The sequence below is a fragment of the Lepidochelys kempii genome, chromosome 5 (genome assembly GCF_965140265.1).
Source record: "Lepidochelys kempii isolate rLepKem1 chromosome 5, rLepKem1.hap2, whole genome shotgun sequence".
In the NCBI taxonomy this organism is placed as follows: Eukaryota; Metazoa; Chordata; order Testudines; family Cheloniidae; genus Lepidochelys; species Lepidochelys kempii.
In genome coordinates this window covers 42,619,011-42,640,605 of record NC_133260.1, presented here as the reverse complement: position 1 = coordinate 42,640,605, position 21,595 = coordinate 42,619,011, and the positions used below count along the sequence as shown (strand labels likewise).

The 21,595-nt window shown below is 40.6% G+C and overlaps 1 protein-coding gene across 9 annotated transcripts in view; it reads right to left on the bottom strand.

The window, feature by feature from the left end:
- The window catches only part of ERBIN (erbb2 interacting protein), a 224,729-nt gene extending 203,964 nt beyond the window's left edge, over positions 1-20,765 (bottom strand). For 6 of the 9 annotated variants that reach the window (XR_012158901.1, XR_012158902.1, XM_073344085.1 and 3 more), the window contains exon 1: positions 20,025-20,347. The gene's annotated coding sequence lies outside the window, so the exon portion shown is untranslated. Of the gene's footprint in view, positions 1-13,178; positions 13,272-20,024; positions 20,348-20,541 lie in introns of those variants that run through there. The other 3 variants (XM_073344084.1, XM_073344087.1, XM_073344086.1) reach the window with 3 other exon arrangements.
- Between the last annotated feature and the right edge of the window lie 830 nt (positions 20,766-21,595).

Sequence of the window (21,595 nt, the reverse complement as noted above, 5' to 3'; positions counted from 1 at the left end):
GCAGTCTGCAGCCTAACTTCCAGTGTTAAATCCATTTTCTTACATGAAGCCTTAGTAATAAGCTATCAATAAGTTGTTTTCTGCAGTGTGGAGGAACTAATGGCAGTTCTGAGTGGAGCCAGCTTCTCTGTCAAATAGGCAGGCTTCTCTTCTGCATGGGAAGTTTCCAACCCCTTAAGTGTCCTACCTCTTCTAAGCCTCCCAGTAGCTGGCCTCCAGTTGACATTTTAAAGTGAAAAGTGTCATGTGCTGCCTACAGCTTCCACCTAAAAATTGCTTTATACATGCCTGATGTGATATCCTTGGAGGGTGCCACACAAGAATAGGTGAATTGTTTTTCCATGGCATGCTTGTCTGCCAGTGCAGACTCTAGGTCAGACTAGCAATGTCCTGGAAAGATGGAGAGAAGGAAAATCAGAAATACCCAGGCTGAAGACACAGCCGAGATTGGGATATAAAAGGATGAACCGTACCCAGCCAAATTAAAGATGCCAAATGTAGATAACTAAATCATTTTAAACAAAGCAATAAACCCTGACTGTCAATTATATCAGCTACATAGGGTGGGGCTAAGTTATGAAGGGCTAGAAATAAAGACAAAATGCCTATGCTTGATGTAGAGGTGAAGGGAGAGGCATTGAAGAGACTCAAAGAGGGATTTGATGTGGCCAGACCAACAAACCACAAAGAGGATCTGAGCAGAAGTATTTTCAATGGACTTTAAGGGGAATGCTGCAGCAGGACAGGCCAGAAAGGAAGCAGTTGCACTAGTCCAGACATGAAATGGTGAGGGGTCAGATGAGAATTTTAGCCCTCGGTATGGAGGGAAAAGGCCAGATCTTGGAGTTGTTGTATACGAATGCTTAAGTTCTCCCCTGTTAGTAGCAAAGAGTGCTGGAAAAATCTGAAGTAAAGTTTGGCCCACAGAACCAGGTCAAGAGAGGACACTCGTATGCCTATGGCAGGCAAGCATGTTTGAACAATCATTTTTTCAAGTTAACTAAAGCTATGAAGTCCTCTCGCTCATGGCTACTAAAATTGAATGGAGAGGCTACATCCTGAACTTCTGATATTTCAAACTGGTTCAGCCACTTTAAGTTCAAAACAGGCCACATGTTCTCTCCGCACCCTTCCCCAGACCTCTTGGCCTATGTAGTTTCTTGCATAAACCTTTGGCCCCTCAGTTTGCTCCTGCAAATTTGAAATGATCACACACCCCAATGTGGATAAAATATTTTAGGATCTGCATCACATGGTCCCTTTTGAGGGTTCCAAAGGAATGGGGGGAAAACAGAAGGCCAAGTTTCCAGTAGCAGCCACAAAATTTTAGGTATCATCCACAAACTGACAGCACACATCCTGACCTCAAGAATTTAAAATCTATCAAGTCACATTTATATACCAGTAGCTGAAAGCCTGTGCTGTCACATGATGTGGCAGTTGGGCGAAGTAATTCACCATCCATGTAGTCTGCCTCATACAACCAATGAAACTGTTGCATACATATTAGCTATAGACTAAGAGTGGTGATTAGTTGAGCTAACTCTGATATCACAATGGTGATAGACTCTTGACATGACAGATACATGCCCTTATTATAGCTGTACACACAAGTATAGTTCAGAGTCAAAATGGATGGTGTGACAGGGCGTTCACCCTACGCCAATCCTGAAAGGATTAAGGAAGCTGAGAAAGGGCCAACTGATATGATAAACCACATATGAGGTGCTCGGGATGTAGAAGCAACTCATTTGGAAGATGAAGCTTTCTGAACACAAAAAGAGCTCTCAAATCATGCTTATAGCCGTTTCCATTGCTTCATGCTGATTCAACAGACCTTCTAGGCTTCAGAGTACCACACAGTGTGACTATCGTGGAATCTTATTACACAGATTAAAAAAAAACAAAAAAAAAAACAGTAAGGCATGTATCTATGGCACGCCAGGAGTTCTAAACTATTGTAGAGATCAGTGGTAACTCACCCAACCACCACCATTACTGTACAACTGTTTTGGATGCAACAATCTCATTGGTTGTATGAGGGAGATTGCCCAGATGGTGGATTAGATGGCCTAAGACCCACAATTCTTCATAACCATCCACACAATACCACAACAATCTCAAACACAGACAGTCCCTTAACAAAGCACACACCCATTTGCCAACAGTACAAGTCAACACAAATCTCCCAGTGAAACACACACACACGCTCAACCTCATTTATACTTACCACATAAAACCATAAACTTGAGCAGCAAAGCCCTAGGTCATAACTAGTATGATGCATAAATGGCAAATTTTCTGTATGGCACTCTTGGTCTGTGCCTAACAGACCTAAGGGGGAGATGTCAGAATTCAAGAGCGTGTTTGGAATGCAAAATCACTACTAAGCCTACTTTAGGAAGAAAGCTTCAGGAATCCTGGAAGTAAAGTCTAGCCTTTAGATTTGAAGGGCTTTCTTCACAGAGTGTATAACAGAAACAGGTGATGCTTACCCAGCTGTGACCACCATAATGAGAGAAGGATCCACAAGTAGCACCTCCTTTGTAGTTGTCTTGGAGAAAGATAGGAAGACCCAATTCCTCCTTATCTTCCACCTCATTTGTGGGAGTAATGTTACATACCATGAGAGACTAAACAAATGCATTTTTCAGGGGACCTTCTTAGGTAACACTGAAAGAGAGGAGGTGAGAGGAGATGGGGCAGAGAGAAAGGAATCCCCTCTGGAAAGGATAAAAAACATGTCTCTGGATAACATGAGGTGAAGACCACGGGAGACCACAGATTCTTGGAAGGGTGCACCTGAAGACCTTTTTAAGATGATGCAGAGGCAGAATATCAAACAGCACAGGAAGTACTTGTGTGTGTGTGTAAGGGGGAAATCTCCTACATCCTTCCTCCTCTGGCTCTTCCTACAATTCCTCTCAGATACCAAATAAAATCAGCTTTCAGTGCCCAGTCAGAAAAGGCAAGCAGGACTGAAACATGGTACAGTCACGCAGTTCGGCTATGCTTCTGGTTAACAGCAGCCGTGCAACATCTCTGCATTCAACTAGTGCAGGGAAACTTGGTGCATGGAACACAAACAGACCCCACATTGAAGGGTTGGTGCAAAAAGCTATGAGGGCAGCTCTTCCATTTTCCTGCAAATAATTCCTAGAGTTTATTCAAGGACTAATCTAAAGCAGACCCAGACCAGACAAAATAAAACATCTCAGCCATGGATGACTGCTGCAGTTCCAGGAAAGGTATGAAGCCATCTGGTCAGAGGACCAGGACATAAGGAATTCAGCGCAGAATTTTCTTCAGATTGGAAGCACATCCACAGTCTGCTCTGGTGGCATAACTGTCATGAACATAGTCATGTTAAAGACATAGTAGAAATACCAACACCCCCCTACACACACACCCCATCACCACCTCAGATACAGGGGGGCAGGGCTGCATTGCCATCTACCACTGCTATTCCAGTCCCCATGATCCACTTGTAATCTATGGAAATACTGATCCCTATGGTCTCTGCCCTGGCCAGCCCTCAAATCACTGTGTTACTCTATCTAGGACTAACATGAAGGCACCCACTTCTCCACTGCTACAAGGAACAGAACTGACCTCTCCAACTAGATCCTCTTTCACACAGCCACACTACCTGCTCTACTTAGACAAAGGAGAAATGTCATTGGGGGAACCTGTACTTGCTCTTGGTGAGTTAACTTGCAGTGGACATTAAATGTACCTTCATACTTCCATATGCCTCGCCTGAATGGTTGGAGGGATGAACAAGGAGAAGGTGAAAAGAAGAAACTGTCAAAGTAAAAGTTTTCTGTCCACTGGTCACTTCACAGCGCTTTTTTTTTTTTTAATTTATTTAAAGAGTCTAATACATTTCACTTTCAAAGCTACACAAGTTATGGTAAAGTGACTAACTGAAAAAATGTTGAAATTACAGCTTCCAAAAACATGTTTTTTCCTGTCAATGTAGTTTTTATAGTATCACCTTCCAATTAAGAGGAATCAAAGAATGACTGTCCCTTAGTTCAAATACAACTTCACTTTCAAGTATAATGTAAGAATCTTGCCCTGGGCTTGTTTCTCCATTATAATAAAATTGTACTATACCCTTCTTGGGGATATGATTACTACTTACTGCCTTGACAGCCTGTTCGGAACTGCAGAGTTTCCTGGGCAGAGAGAAATGTCCTTTTCTGCAAATTCATATTTGTAATAACTCTGGATTTTTTGGGTGGGGATTTTTGCACTGAAGAAAGAAAAAGTGTTTTCTGCTACTGTTAAAAGATGACATCTGTTACCAAACACTTTTAATGGTATCACTGTTAAATACATATTCTGCATAAATATTTATCTATCCATCTACCTCACATATTGATAGATCTACTCTCCACGCAAACATATGTAGACATCAAGTTAGTGTTTCCCTCATAAGTGAAATGTAATTCTAAATGGAATACATACCGAGATTCAGCTTCAAGATAACCATAGAGGTTTCATCAGCCACCCAAAAAAATTAATAAATAAAAAAATTAAGTTACTCTGGCGCACAGGTTATAAAAAAGGAAAAGGAAGCAGGAAGAAAACACAGAAGAGAAGACTGCTAAGTGTAAGTCAATAAGTACTAAGTGTTGAAAATGCTGCTTAACAAGTCCTTCATTTAATGCTATTCTTTAGAATTAGGGGAAAGAAATCAGATTTTATTTTTAACACTAAAATACAGAATACTACTCTGTTTTGCATAGGAATGTACCATTTTTATTCTTTCTACACATGTTGCTTCTTCAATTATTTAATATATTTTGGCATCACAGAAGAGAAATGGGTTCATAATATTGATACTGCACTGTACAGAACCACCAAGAAACCACTCCTTAAATTATGCAATGATCTGCAGCAGATATTCAAAGTAAGCTGTATTGTTAAAACTGCACTTTTAAATTGATACTTCAAGAAAACTTCTCATCTATTAAGTGGATTTTCCACGTAAATCCACATTACCGGAAGATAATTTTAATTTATCTGCAGTGCATCAGTTTAGTGCAAAATTTTAGGAAACAAGTAATATTTCAGAAAGTACTAAAGAAGTGATTGGTGACTTATTTTCTATTATTAGCATTTACGCAACGCTTTGTGCACATATTACAATCTATCCTTACATATGGGGGGGAAGGGGGGAGAACCTCAACTCCAATAAGTTTAAGTTAACTAAGAGTAGCTGCAAGTACTACAAAAACTACAAAGATGCTGCCTGTCAGAGTTTTTGCTCTGGCCCCTGTCACATCTTCCCATGAAAGTCATATTAATCTCTGCAATTACTAATTCCTGCCACATCATTTGGAGTGACAGTTAGAATAGACAAACAAAAAGCCACAAGCAAGCATTTCCCTGCATCTCCCCCAGATTCACATGAACCTCAAAGACAACGAGGACAAAGTATTGACTACTCCATCTGGAGGATACCTGGGAATGGAAAGATACTGGATTACAGGTTTAAAAAAAGTCCAAGAATTTCTAGCTAAAACTAGTATAGTGAAAAAGATTCAGTAAGTCAAATCAAATGAATGGAGTTGTGGGTAGTGGACCCATTGCCCAAAACATCTTTAAGACACATTGCATCTTTAACACAGAATCAAGAAGGAGAAACAATCTGGTTAATAGTATGGTGGAAAACAGCAAACTCTGAACCCAGAAATTAATTAAATGGGCTCCCATAAGAGCCACTTCATGGAATCTGGAGAAAAAAGAGCACCAGATACACAAATTGGGCTTAGCCAAGAGGAAGTGTAGACTAGCAGACACCATCCCCTAAAATGATCCAGAAGGTCAAGGTGTGGAGGGATAAGGAAGGGGGAGAAAAGCTCCTTTTCCTTTCAGCAGCCAGGGTGAGAGAAGGAATGCTAGGAATTCAAATTTAATCAAACATCTACCACCCAGATGCCAATACTAAAAAAAAATGAACCCCCCCAAGCAAGATGCAGCACAACACACTAAAAGGAATCCTAGAGATAAGGGAAAGAACACATATGACTAGGATTTTCACCATGATACTGTCCTTGGACCTAGACTAGAGGATATTATCACTGCAACCTACAGTATGTAATTCTACCTTATACCCCCATGACAGCAGACCCATTTATCCTAGGTAATATAGTTTCAACTTGTTTGTCTCAGCTTTGCATAGCAGAGATCTGTCATTCTATCTTTTACTATTGTAATTTTCAACATTCCTTCTTAACCGCAAGTTCTTCCTTATCAAAGAACTATAAGGAAAGAATTTGTTATTCACACGGAGTACCTTTTCTGTTAATTTTATGTGAGCTCAGTACAAAAATGTAAAACTAGAAATGAGAAGATCCATCTTACAATGGAAACTGAAATACATTTCAGCATTCTTACAGCTTCATATATGATGCTCGATTATTAAATACTAAGGAGAGAAGCTCTAGAGTCAGGTGCTAAGGAAAGCACTTGGAGAATCTCAGTGAGATATTATATATATTATAGTGTGTGTGTGTGCGCGTACACGTACACACACAGTATGTAGGAAGCAAGTTGTAAGAAATCTATGTACATTATAGAATATGTTTCAGCGTAGCAACCATGTTAGTCTGTATCCGCAAAAAGAAAAGGAGGACTTGTGGCACCTTAGAGGCTAACAAATTTATTTGAGCGTAAGCTTTTGTGTTACAGCTCGTCCGATGAAGTGAGCTGTAGCTCACGAAAGCTTACGCTCAAATAAATTTGTTAGTCTCTAAGGTGCCACAAGTCCTCCTTTTCTTTTCATATAATGTGTGTATCAATAAAAGATTTTATGCATCTAATTTGATGATTATTTCACATACCAATTCAATAATATTTTTGGGAAACCAAAAGAAAGGTTAATCTTTGACAAAAATGCCAGCAACTACAACTTAGAGATAAAGCATATGTCCTGTTCTAATTTATTTCCTAGCTTCCTCTACATTAATTGATACATACCTCCTGGTCCATATGACTAGCTTTTTATAGCAGTTTATGGAGGATTAGTCTGTTTGCTTTGAAGACTGGTTCCAATGTGGCCTCTTCCCATACATTTGCTTGGATAGCCATATAGTGAGTCACCATGTGTTCCAGTATTTGCTTTCCCCATGTTCACTTAGCTTTACTCTCACTAAATCTGCTTAATGTTTATCTACTTATGGTCTCTCTCACTTCTGGAGGAAGGGAGGTTAGAAGTGTGGTAGAACATAAAAAAGTCATTCTTGTTAGTTATATCTGATACAGTTGTGCAAAGTTATTTTTTCTTCAGTTTGTTTTGCACTCTTCAGGTCAGGAAGCAATATGAAGAGCTATAGAAGTCATGTTTTCTGCTGCAATAGGCAGTTTTGGTGTTAGAATAATTTGGTTCTCAGAATATATTTGTAACAAAATTATTAGATGTTGGTTTCCAGAGGCCTAATATTTTTCTCTTTATACAGAGCAGAAAAAGATACCACTACTTATGGAAATCAACCATTAAGCAGACATGCTGGCTACGACAGAAAAACTGCATGGTAATAAAAAAACTTCCTTTGTGAAGAAAACTATAACAAGTCCCTTTAAATGTTTATTTAATAAATATTTGTTTACTGTATTTTAGTCCTAGTTCAAGGGAAACGCCACTGACTTCTGAAAAAGTCATGGGCCAGTTCATCTTCCCAATTTCTACATTAATATCGGCTTCCATATCCCTGGTTTCCACCAATAAATATTTAATATTCAGAGATAGATATTTTTAGTCCACTTAAGTTTTCAGTTTCTTGGGGGTTTTTTTTGTTTTTTTTTTAAAAGGCACCTACAATAAGGGTGGGCTACTGTGTGCCTGCAAGTCAATGGTCATTACAGTATACTCAGTACTTTTTAAAGTCAGTCCACCATTTGTTTAGGAGCCTAAACAGGGATTTTGAATCTTAATAAAAAAAACATTTTTAAAAGTTTTGATCTTAATGTTGTCAGTCACAAGCAGCAGAATTTAAATAATATTGGTATGTTTAGTTTTTCTACAATACCAAAACATGTTATTCATTAGGTGAGATGATCTGAAACTGAGAATCAGTTTCCTAGATGCCTGTGCAACCATGATCACACGTCTGTCTACCCCTCCTTTTTGCGTGTAAGTAGTGAAGTTGAGGGAGAGAACAAATTACAGGAAAAAGAATTTGCAGCAGCCTTCAGTTCTGCCCTCACCTGCTCATTACTGGAAGTGAAAGACACATTGACATGTCTGTACAGGGGTTTAGATATTTAATGTTACCTAAGTTTCAGATATCTATCTCCACTACCATTCTTTGTCAGAAATCTAAAATTAATCTTTGTTTCAATTCTATTTCTATAGTACTCCAACTACAATTACTTTTATTCTATTCTGTGCAGGGCTTGTGTTATTTAGCTAGATATCTACTACCCAAAAGCAAATACAAAAATACTCCAGTAAGAAGCCTAACTCCCACTCACCAAAAAGAGGGGAAGAGTGCTGGGATTCCATTCAGGATGTAATTTTGGGGCTTCAACTTTCATAGTCTCTAGGCAGGAGATGTCTAATTAATTTTAAGTCTGCTCCACAACTTCTCTCAGACTGCTGAACAAGCAATGGTCTAGAAAAGGGGTAAGGTACCATAACAGCAAACAACTGGAGAGAACAAACAGGGGAATAGGGGAAGGGGAGAGGAGCAGAGAGATTTGCAGACTCAGAATCAAGCAGTAAACGACACCAATTTATGGTATGCTCTGTTTCACAAAATTTCTATTTTAAAAATTATTTTCATTGAAAATCCTCTGCAAAGGAAGTCAGTCATATCTACAGGTTCTTACAGGGTTAAACATTTCATATAAGGGGTCCAATCTCAGCACTGTTGAATCACATTGGTAAATATCTACTTGTGTGAGGAGTCCAACTGAAGCCAGTGTTTAAATAGGTGTTCACTAGTGAGAGCAAAAACTGATCAACCCCAAGGAATTTACTTGGTAGTTTTTGTCTGATACTTAGCCAAAGTTTTTCACGTTTCACTATTGAAGTGAATGGGGAGGGAGGCAGAAGAGTGTTTAACGAACTCGCAATCATCTCACTACTGCCTTCCACTTTCTCCAGCAATGGGGGCATAATCCTTCACTTAGGATGCCACTGCCTGCTACTGCAATACCACCAATCCTCATTATTATTCCTTAAATGTAAGGTCAGAGAGAAATAGAGGATTTCTCTCTCCTGTTTAAGATTAAAGCAGGAAAAATCCTACAGAACAATATTCCTATTTCACCACATATCTCCCACAGAAGCAGTATGAATTGCATGAGTCTCAGCAGTTTCACACTGCTAAGGAAAACAAATGCAGTAGCACAAATGTTATTTTCCTCAGAAGTAGTAGGGGAATGCAACAAGGTACACACAAATGGTAGGGTAATAGAGACAGACAGGAATAAGGTGGTACTGGCTCAGTGGTCCTATGCCAATGTGTTTTAGTTCAGGACAAAGCTGGGACCATAATTCTGGTTGCTGGGAATGGTTGCAGCTCAACTCTTTTGGGACAGATTGAGAGAGGGAAGGATTAGAATAGTTAGCATCTCTGCAGTTCCTAGAGCTATTTGGCTTTTCTAATCGTTCCTTTTTTATTGCTGTTGTTTTTAAATGTTCTGTTGTTTCAGAATAGTTTGATACTATATGCTTATGAACTGAAAAAGTCTGTGTTAAGAACAATCCTGAGAAAAAGCAGGACTTTCTAATTTAAAATAATTCTGACAGCATGATTCCATGAAAGTTAACCAAAAAAAGCATTCAAAAACTGCCTCTCTTTGTTCAATGAATTACGCAAAAAGGTAATGTACTAGAGAAAGAGATAACTGAACATTCTGTTAGCTATTTCTCCTGTATTTACACTTCTGATCTTGTCTATCAGACTCAAAGTTCAGGGTTCTTGGGTTTTTGTATTTTTTTCCTTTTAAAATTGAAACACTCAAGCAGTGACATTTTAACATTCTGTAACTAGAAAACTTAAAAAGGTATCCATATATCCTACACATATTACTTCCTATTAACGTCCTACAGAACAAGGTGTTTTGCAATATTAAAAAGTTATTTTTCCCCATCCCTGTAAAATAGATTTGGAGGAGGAGGGGAGACTTACAAAAAACCCAGAATTTTTTTCAGATGTTTGTTTTCAATACTCTACCCAATAAAAAGAAGAAATGGAACAGTTGTTTAGGGGAGAAGGAGGTGAACACTAGTCTAAAGCAAGTCCTACTGAGTGTCACTCTCTTTTACTTAAGACCCTCCTTATAGCCAGCCGATGAACCACCATTGCAATAACCCATTATAAGATGACTGGATGCTCCAGGTCACAGAGATGTATTACATTTAGTGTGAAAATTAAAAATTCAAGACAACCCAAGACTTGACACCCTGAGTTCTAACAACCTGTATCTATGGTATAGTCCTGTAAGAAAAGTTGTGACCAGAAGTACTCATTTGGGTATATCCTCCTATAAGCATCCAATGCTAGATGGCAGGCCAGCATTCTGAACCACCATTGGTTTACTGCAGTTACTTTCACTTCTGTTTGCAACAGCTTATCAACATCTTTGCTTGTGACCCATTAAGTGTACTGCAGTGAGAAAGAGGACAATGCAAATTTTGTATCTGCATACTATATCCTGTACTTTGAGCATTTTTCCATGAAAGCCTTAGATTGGTATGCTACCAAACCCACCCTGACTTACTATTAAGAGCCACAGAAGTGCATGAGGTAGTATCTTTTATTGGACCAACTTCTGTCCACTTTGTCTCTCTAACATCCTGGTACCAACATGGATACAACAACGCTGCATTTTAAGAGCTAGGTATTATTGTTATCATTAGTTAAAATACAGGCCCTGATCCTGCAAACATTTATGCATATGAGTAATTTTAACTACATGCATAAGAACTTGCAGGATCAGAACCAAAATTTGCATAGAAGTTTTCAAAAGAAAAAGTTATGCCTATAATTCCCACTAGTTTAATCGCATCAGTTTGGATGTAAATGTTTCCTGAAATTAAGTTTCAAGTTAAAGCTTCCCTCCCATCTTCTGGGTGATTTAAATGAGTTGTAGTTTCTATTTTACAGCAATTTGCTACATAAAGGAGGAAAGTTACTGCTTAGAACAGGGGTGGGCAAACTATTTGGCCCGAGGTCCACATCTCGGTGGGGAAATTGCATGTAGGACCATGAACGTAGAGCCTGGGCATTGGGTTGGGTTGCAGGAGGGGTGCGAGGTGTGGCAGGGGGCTCAGGGCAGCAGGTTGGGGTGCAGGGTACAGGAGAGGTTTGGAGTGCAGGCTCTGGCCCGGCGCTGCTTATCTTGAGCAACTCTGGGGTGGCAGCAGCGCGGTTAAGGCAGGCTCCCTGCCTGCCCAGGCTCTGCGCCACTCCTGGAAGTGGCTGGCACCACGTCCCTGCAGCCCCTGGGTGACAGGGCCTAGAGGGCTCTGCGTGCTACCCTCACCTGCAGGTAGCTCCCCCCAAAGCTCCCATTGGCCATGATTCCCCGTTCCTGGCCGAGGGCAGCGCGCGCAGCCGAGGGCAGCGCGCGCAGCCGTCTGCCCCCTTCCTTCCCCAGGCGTTGCAGAGAAGTGGCACTGGCCACTTCCGGGAGAGAGATACAGGGCCAGGGCACACAGGGAGCCTGCCTTAGCCCCGCAATGCCATGGGGATGGCAATGCCATGGGCCAGATCCAAAACCCTGATGGGCTGGATCTGGCCCACGGGCCATAGTTTGCCCACCTGGCTTAGAAGGTATAAGCTCCACAAGGATTCTCAGTTCTGGTCTCAGAAGACAACCAGAACTCTAACTTCTACATTTTTCTACACTGGAACTTCTCTGGGTTCCAGGCAGCAACCCTCACAATTCTTATCTTCAGCCAGCCTTCCCTCCCCAAATATCTGGAATTGCCTAAACAATTGAAGGATTGGGGTAGGAAAGCAGTATGCACCCCAGGAAGCACAAATAGCTGCCTTGGTAATACTTGTAAGACAAGAAACATCAGTGCCGAAACTAAACAATTGCAGAGAGTCTGCTCCTGGTAATATAGGCACTTAACTTGGCATAAGGAGTGTTCTAATTGCAACAAGAGTTCCTAGCACTCCCCCATCAGAGTTTACTGATGTCTTCAAAGCAACCTCAGAGTATCAGGAACAAGTTAGCTCAATCACTGAGCATACACTATGTCTTCTGAATCATTTTCATTTGTTGCACAAGAACAAATTCCTGGGGAATTCCATAAACCTTCTTGTGAAACTTCCTGAAGTTGTGGGGTTTGACAGCAATGCAAAGATCCGCTGGCTCTCCTGATACTTCCTATCTTAGCTTCTTCCATCAAGGCTCCATCTCAGAGGCCTGATCCCATTAACTTCAGGGGGGAATTGGAGTCTTTTCACTGACTTAATGGGCACTAGACCAGATGCCAAGATGAGCTGAAGCTCAGTACCACCCATATCAAGTGCCAAGGCTTGTCAAAGCATTTGGCTGAAATGGAAACAATGTAAAATACTTCGATAGTAAGGCAATCCCTCCAGGTCTACCAAGGGAAGCTAGATTTGTACCAATCCAGAGTTCAAGCAATCAACTGTCCTTCTTAGTCAACTCTGACTATTCTTCCAACGGTAAGCCCTATAAGCAACTCCGAGCAGCTTCATAAGAATCCCCCTGAGGTGCCTCAAAGAGAGTTTGGAGGCATTCCCCATGTTGTCTCAATAGTCAGAGTGACAGCAGCCGCCAAATCAGACACTGAAGCAAATGATGCAATGTGTGTTAGTCTGTTACAGATGTTGTTTTGCTGTATGGACATGACCTGAAGCAACTGAGCAATCTTCTTTCCTTCTGAGGGGCTAGGAAACTAATAACTTCTTGAAAATAAGAAGTACAACAAGCAGGTGCGAGAGCACTAGGGGTAAGCATCAAGGCACCACAAAACTACGTAACTGCTGAAATACGCACCCAAAAGGCAAAGGACTAACACACTAAGGTGCTAAAAACATTACTGGAAAGGTGAGCCAAAGCACCCAACAATTTTAATAAAATTTTCCCTTGCTAGAATGCGTGGCACAGTAAAGGATATCAAACAATGCTAGAGCAGAGATCAGAGAGAGACAGCTCCTGCAGAAAGCTCCAACACTGACCGTAGTCAAGAAAGAACTGATTGGAAGACTCCAGAGGCAGGCACATGATGACCAACAGAAAGGCTGACTCTTGTGCCATTCCTCTATGGCTGTCTGTAGGGATTTAAAAAAAAAAAAAAAAAAAGCTTAGAGTATCACTGGAGAGCTGACCCTCAAAAGCATGAATTCTGGTGATGATCTCTTCAAATGCGAATGAATAACTGATTTGTGCAGGATAATATTAAAGGAATTTTTAATTTCAATTACTTGCAATGGTTAGCGAGATTACAACCACTTCAGTTACTAAAACTAAATCCTAGCACTCAGAGTGCGTGCGTGCGTGAATATACAAACAGAGTTCACCTAACAGTCTGCAGAAAGACAAATATAGCCGGAGTGTCTGCTTCAAACAGGTAATATGACCTGAGAGAGAGAGAGCGCGTGCGCACACTCAACAGCTCAGTAGAGATGTTTTTAATATATTTCCTTTCTGGCTGTTTCTAGCAGTTAAATTCCACTTGTGCTGCCTGCAATAGCTCCCTATGGTGCTGTCTGGCATTCCAGAATAGCCAAAGCACATAGGACACATATCCTTCCTCACCCCTGGCAAATGACTATGACAGGGACTACAAGATGTGGTGGCATAGCTCCATTATGTTGGCTCTATACCAGCAAGGGGAATATTCTATGCTGGAGGAATTTCTGGCATGGGAGGGGAAAGGAAATCCATTTAGGACCACACCCCAGATTCAGCACCCGCTGTATGACAGTCGCTTTTACTTTCTACTATTACAAGAAGCACCTAAGAAAGCTGAATGGAATTAGAAAATAATTTTTATTCCTGCCCTCCCCCCATGTTTCCTTTGTGCATTTGACACAACTCTGTGTACAGCCAATATTGCTGTTCCCCTGCTCCCAAGAGTCTTTCATACAACATCGGGGAATATGTAAGTGTGTGTCATAAAACTTGACAGGAAAGCAAGGGCAGGGGTTGTACCCTATTTTTCTTTTAATTGATGGATGGGATTTCTAACTTTTTAAAATACAGATTATTCAGAAATAAACAGCTTTCTCCAACAAAAACTGAATTGCTTTTGTAGGCGTATACTTAAAGGGGAACCTGTTTGCAAAAGACAAGACAAGATTATTGTGACAGTGCAACTTACAAATGTAGAATTTTTTTTTTACATAACTCAAAAATAAAACAATGTAAAACTTTAGAGCCTACAAGTCCACTCAGTCCTACTTCTTGTTCAGCCAACCACTGAGACAAACAAGTTTGTTCACATTTACAGGAGATAATGCTGTAATTCTTATTTACAATATCACCTGAAAATGAGAACAGGTGTTCCTATCGCACTTTTGTACCCGCATCACAAGATATTTACATGCCAGATATGCTAAATATTCATATGCCCCTTCATGCTTCGACCACCATTCCAGAGGACATGCTTCCATGCTGATGATGGGTCAGATGCCACCAACAGAAAATTGATTTTCCTTTTGGTGGTTGGGGTTCTATAGTTTCCCCATCAGAGACTGTTGCTTTTTAAAAGACATCTGAAAGCATGTTCCATACCACATCTGAGTGGATTTGTAGGACTGAATGGACAGACTTGAAAGCTCTAAAGTTTTACATTATTTTATTTTTGAGTTTAGTTATGTAAAAAAAAAATTCTACATTTTTAAGTTGCACTGTCATAATAAAGAGATTCCATTACAGTGCTTAGATAGGTTAATTGAAAAATACTATTTTATTTTTGTACAATGCAAATATTTGTAATCAAAAATATAAAGTGAGCACTGTACACTTTGTATTCTCTGTTGTCACTGAAATAAATATATTTAAAAATGTAGAAAAACATTCCAAAATATTTAAATAAATGGTATTCTATTATTAACAGTGCAATTAAAACTGCGATTAATCATGAATTTTTTTAATCGCTTGACAGCCCTAGCTGGAAGAGTCCTCAAGAAATCATTTAGTCCAGCGCCCTGCACTGAGGCAGGATCAAGTATACCTAGACCATCCCCAACAGGTGTCTGAAGAGCAGGTTAGACAAAGCCTCCACTGATGGGGATTTTACAACCTCCCTTGGAAGCCAAATCCAGTATTTAACAACCCTTCCGGTCAAAACGCTTTTCCTGATACATAACCAAAATTTCTCTTGCTGCAGATTAAGCAGTCCTACCTTCAGTAGGCATAGAGAGCAATTGATCATCCTCCTCTTTCTAACAAGCTTTAACGCACCTGAAGACTTATCAGGTCCCGCAACAGCTTTCTTTACTCAACACTAAACATGCCCAGTTTTTTTTAACCCTTCCTCATAGGTCAGTTTTTCTAAAACTTTTCTAATTTTTGCTGCTCCTTCTGGTCTCCCTCTAGTCTGTCCACATAATTCTCAAAAGTGTGGCACACAGAACTGGCCACAGTACTGCAACTAAGTCCCACCAATGCTGAGTAGAGCAGGACTACTGCTTCCCACAACTTCCAGACAACACTCTTGTTAATATACCACAGAATACCACTAGCCTTTTTAGTTATTGCTTCATATTGTTGGATCATATTCAATTTGTGATCCACTATAACCACGATATTCTTTTCTACTGTACTATTGTCTGGTCAGTTATTCCCCATTTTGTAGTTGGGGATTTGATTTTTCCTTCCTAAATGCAGTATCTTCAACCTGTCTTTACTGAATTTCATCTGACAACAATTTTCCAAGGTTGTTTTGAATTCTAATCCTGCCATCCAAAGTGCTTTCAACCCCTCCTAACTTGGTGTCATCCACAAATTTATGAACATACTCTCCACTTCATTATCCAAGTTATTAATGAAAACATTGAATAGCATCAGACCCAGGACTGACTCCTGCAGGACCACATTAGGATATGTCCTCCCTATTTGACAGAGAACCATTGCTAACTACTGTTTCAGCATGGTCCCTCAACTAGTTGTGCACCCACATTATAAATAGGAAAATGTGATCTAGATTAAATTAGTTTGCTTATTTGAGAACCCGTTCCAATGCTGATGTCCTCCAACATAACTGAAGTACGGTTCTGTTAGAGTTAAAAACAAAGTTTGGTTCCATTTAGACCTCTTTCTCTCAATTGTACAAAGCCTTGGACACATCCTATATCTGCAAAGTGCAAACACCAACTCAGTGCTGAAATAGTATTCCTCTACACTACCTCCAGAGAAACATAAAACTATACAAGAGATTAAATGAAGACCAAGAGTGTTAAAACCAGCTATATGAAAAGATCAAGGATCATAAAACAAACATTTTACATTGCTGAATAGTAGGTAACTGCTAAGCAAAAACATTGCACAAAAAATAGAGATAAAGGATATCCCAAAAATACTACAAAAAAAAACCCCCACAATCATTTAGAATACATTTTATAAATAAACCGAACACTCTGCTTGTGTTTGAATATTTACATTCTATTGTGACAAGTACTGTATCATCATCACTTGAACATCAATTCAACTGTTTTAACCATGCAAAAACATCAACATTACTCCATCTGAACCTCTGTGTTTATAGCAATTTCCACACAGAACATATTTTAATCAAACACGTCACCTGTAAGCACCTACGTTAGCTGTCTGTACTAACAGTAGTATGCTCTCATGGGTATGAGCTACTTTCAGGTCAATAAGAAAAGCTTTCCCTCCCATAACTGTCAAAGCTTCCCTCAAAAGTATTAGTTTATTCCAGAAGGGAAACTCACTGAAGAGCCTACACTTGATATTCTCATAAATGTAAATATTCTCAAAAAGCAACAAGAGATTCATAAGTAACCTAAACTAATATAATAGAAACTAAAATAATAGAACTAAAATAAAATAAGCAAACTAAAATAACAGAAGTATGCCCATCACATTGAGTAGAGGGAACTTTTCTCTTCTGAAGTGTTTCACTTTCAAAGAGAAGAAGGTAAACTAATAATGGTTTAAAGTTGTAAAGGTGAAAAAAATTCAATTTACATTAAATTGAGTGGAAGTAATCATATCAAACTTCCCCAAACTTGCTAAAAAAGTAATAAATATATTCTGAGCCCATGGGAAGAGTTCAATATTGCTATTTACCTTAAAGCCATACACTATGCATGAATGCCATTAAAGAAAAAAACCCATACATTTACGTTTGCACACCACCACATTTTATGAATACTTGAATGAAAATTGCTCTTCATCCCCAAAAGTCCCTAAATCAGCTCTATTTGAATGTGATATGCTATTAGACAGTATTTGTACATATCTACTTAAATAACAAGTGTTTACACATGAATAGGGAAGTTCTTGTGGCTATTCTACTACCCACAGCTGGATTTTGTACACCACTATAATTATATTTTTGATATTTTAATTTTAAGTAGCTATGTTATAAGACAATATTTGTTTGTACATATTTAACTCAACTGAGGTGGGGGGGAAGTGGCAGTAGCACACCAAGTTAAAAGATTTCAATATGATACCAAATACATTTTTGAAAACACAGAAACAATACCAGTTAGCATATATACAGTCACACAACCCACCCAGCAGGTTTAATATTTTATAAAATGAATTAATCAAAAATGACAATTTAAAGATTTGACTACCATGTAATTTTTTAGTCTCAAACACTGCTGGCTGCAAAAAAGAATAAATTATCTAATACTAAACTATGTTAATGAAATGAATGCCATTCTGTGTCATAACCACTAGCTGTAAGTTGCAGTGAACTGCACTTTCATCATTTAAGAAGGGCCTTGTAGCTACCACAGTGACAAAACTGTAGTTTAAAAAGTCGCAGCCCCAAAATACAAGGATCTTTTCTTCTACATGGCACTGAAAATTATCTAGTGCATCATCAGAAAAACAAAAGGTCTGAAAAGAAACAAAAATTGCATCCATTAGGAATACAGTGGTTTACAACTAAATTTGTCATGTGTTACTACATCCCCCCACCCCCCATAGAACCTAGTCACTATTGGAAATGAAGCACTGCTTTGGAAAGGATCATTCTTTGTAAAAGGATTACTCTGTTTAGACTTCATTATGTTACTGCCAAGCATAAACCATATAAGGAAGATGAAGTTCAGTGTCATCTGTTTTGTTTAGTTCTTTCAGATGCCCAAGAATAACCTTTTCTGTTGCCTGTGAAGTCTAGAAATTATAAACCTGATCACTTGTACATTATCACTTGAAAAAGCTATTTTGTATCAACACAAATGTGTCATTTTTCCACTAAAGACTACTACTACTACTACTACAGCAGTCTGTGCTAGATGAATAAATTGTTTCATATCTACACAAAACTGCCTACTGTTATTTATCTGATCTGGATCATTGGATATTTTACTTCCTTGAAAAATACACAGATACATATACAGTAAGTATAAAAAGTTCACACACAAGTGAACTTATTTGACTGTCAGATGCACACATTTCTCAGACATGCCAGTTCCATATTTCTATACCAGACTGATCAGACACCATATCCAATCAGTAAAACTGAAAACACACCACCATCCAATTTGTTATAAAAGAACAATAATTTAGACTGTCTTCTACCAAGGGGAACACAAATCAGTCCCAAGCTATGGCCTTTAATACATTATTTGGAAAGGTATACTTATAAATGATTTTCTACATAAATGCGGGTTGGGGGAGAGGAAGTGTCTCTCTCAGCACAGGTAGTTTTGGAACCCCAATGTAATCAACATCTGGTAATTGCCTCTTTGAAGCAACTTAAACCAAGTTGTGATACATCATGTAGAAACTTTGTTAAATATGTTTTTTGTTCAATGTAGCTAGTCAAGACACAAAGTAACATGCACTAGTCACAATTATGCAATACTGAAAACATCTTGTTAAGGATATCACATTGAATTGAGCTTGTGCATCTTCTTACCCCTACAAACAGATTTTGATGAGAAGTCTTATCGAAAGCAATGAATACTAAAATTTTGTTACCAATTTTTTAACCAAAGTTATATCATATCAATGTTTAGAATCAGTCCTTACAGTAACTCACATTAAAGTACGCTGTTTTCCATCCTTTCTTCTACATAGATGTTATCAGGATAATCTTCTACAGGTTCTAAATTTAGGACATATTTCTTGCATATGAAAAAAAATCAATTTATATTGTAAGGAGAGGTATTATATGAAGTGTTGGTTATCCTGCCCCAGATATTAAAATAAAAATTAAACTAACTCTTCTTCAATTAAATACATAGTCAAACTCTTCATCTTGAAGAGCAGAAAAAAAGTAATGCAACCTTATTTACAAAGAAATAAATGAACATTTAAAAAAAAAAAAAAAAGACCAGTACTTCTTTTTAAAGGGTGCACATATCAGATGGTCAGAGGAAAGGAACCAACACCCAGAAAGAGTAAAGAAAAATAGTAAATATAGTGATCTCCAAAACCTCTGGACTTCTTTCAAGTAAAACGCTTAAGAGTAGCACCCTTTCGAAGTGCTTATTCACAGAGAAGGGAACAAGCTGCCAGACTTAGTAACTTTTTCTGAAGAGAACGATTAAAAAAAAAAAAATCACAAACGCATAACCAAGCAGTTTCACTTCAATACCTCATCCTGCTGAACAAAGAAACTTCTGTGTTTGAGGAGCTTAAAAACTTTCGATCTCACCAGATTCTTGTTGCAACCTCCATGGAAATAACCATCCCACTCACACAAACAGCATTGGAAGAGACAAAAGGAGACTCGTGCTTATTTCAGGCAGACAACACAATCCAGCAAGCAAAATAAAGGCCAAAAACAGGATATGAGAATGAAACGCCAGCTCTTTCCTTTCCCCTCCCCTCGGCGCAAGGCTTCTTAACCGAACCTCCTCTGCACCGCTTACCTTTGATCGCGGCTGTCTTTCACCCCACGCCAGCGGGGCTCCTTTCTACCCCCAGGAGAATTTTAAATCCAACCAAGTTTTCTTCCCGTGGGCCGAGCGGATGCAGTCGCTCTCGGCCGGGAGGCAGGGCTGGGGCAGGGGGGAAGCAGCGCCGGCTTCTCGGCACCCCCGATCCCGGTTTCAGCAGCTGGCCGATCCCAGGCGAGTCACATTCCCCCGGCCGAGACGCTGAAGTTGAAGAGTCACTTCCTGCCCCGGGCACAGCCACAGACGGCGAGTCGGCAGCGCCCACCCAGCAGCCCCCCGCGCCCGGCCCGCTCCGCCACCGCCCCCTGCCGCCCAGCCCAGGCTGCCTTCTCCCCGCACTAGGCCAGCTCCGCGCGCCGAACCCAACCCGCCCCGCCCCGCCCGCTTTATTGTCCTATAGCGACTGCCGCATGCAGCCCAGCCCCGCCCGCCCCGCGCCCTCAACCGCCGCCAGGGGCGCGAGGCGAAGAACGAGAAGCTCCTTCCTCACCTGCCCCTTCCTCTGCCCGCTCCCCACGCCCGGGCGACCGCAGGGGAACCGCGAGTAGCCGAGCCACCTCCCGCCCACGCCGCCGGGGACCCGCGATACAAGAGGCGGCAGCAGCACCGCCGCCTAACCAGCGGGAGACTCTGCAGCGCCGCCGGGAGGGAAGGGCGGACGCGCCTCTCTCTCACCCGCCCTCCCTCTGGCCGCGAGGGGCGAGCCAGACAACGAGTCTGGGGCTGAGTGCCAGCGGCGACGGCGGGACACAGCCAATCCAGAGCCAGAGCCGCGAGAGGGGCGGCCATCCCCAGCCAATCACTGCGCTCCGCGAGCGAGGCCTCAGCAAGTTACGTTGCGTGAAACTGGGAAGTGGGAGAGCGAAGCGTGGGTGGGGGGGGAGAGAGCGAGGAACACGCGAGGGCGAGGGCGAGGGGGAGGGGGAGGGGGAGGGGAAGCGGCAGCGGCGGCGGAACGAGAAGGTAGAAGCGAGAGAGGCGAGGGCGAAGAGGAGGGGGAGGGGAGGGGAGGGGAGGGGGAGGGGAATGAAGGATGCAAAGGAAATCAAGTAGCCGAGAAAAGGCTTGACATAGGTCAGCGTAACGTTCACTTCGCCGTTTCTCTCTTTACACCCACACTGCTACAGCAGCTGTATCCTTTAGCACGCTACAGTTCCGTGTATAAGAAAGCAACAGCTCTTTATTGGTGGTGCCCTTTTTCTTCCTCATTAAGCAATCGCCACGTGGTTTCGCTGTCTGTTTTTTCTAGGGTAAAGGTGTAACTATTTTATTCTACTTTTTGGCAGAGTTAATGCAGTGAAAGGTGCGGTGGCTCATTCTTTTTAATGAAGGTGTTAGTTGTTTAGACAAACTCAATCTGGATTCTGGAATGACAGTTGTTTCCTTCGGTATAAGCAACTCATCATCATAATTTATTAATTGCACATATTACAGTCAGTCCTGTGCCTGGCTTTTGTTCTCTTGCATTCATAACAACCTTGTTAGTTATCACACCAATGTATAATTTACATCCAGTATTTTATGGGGGAGAAGGGAGAAAAGGG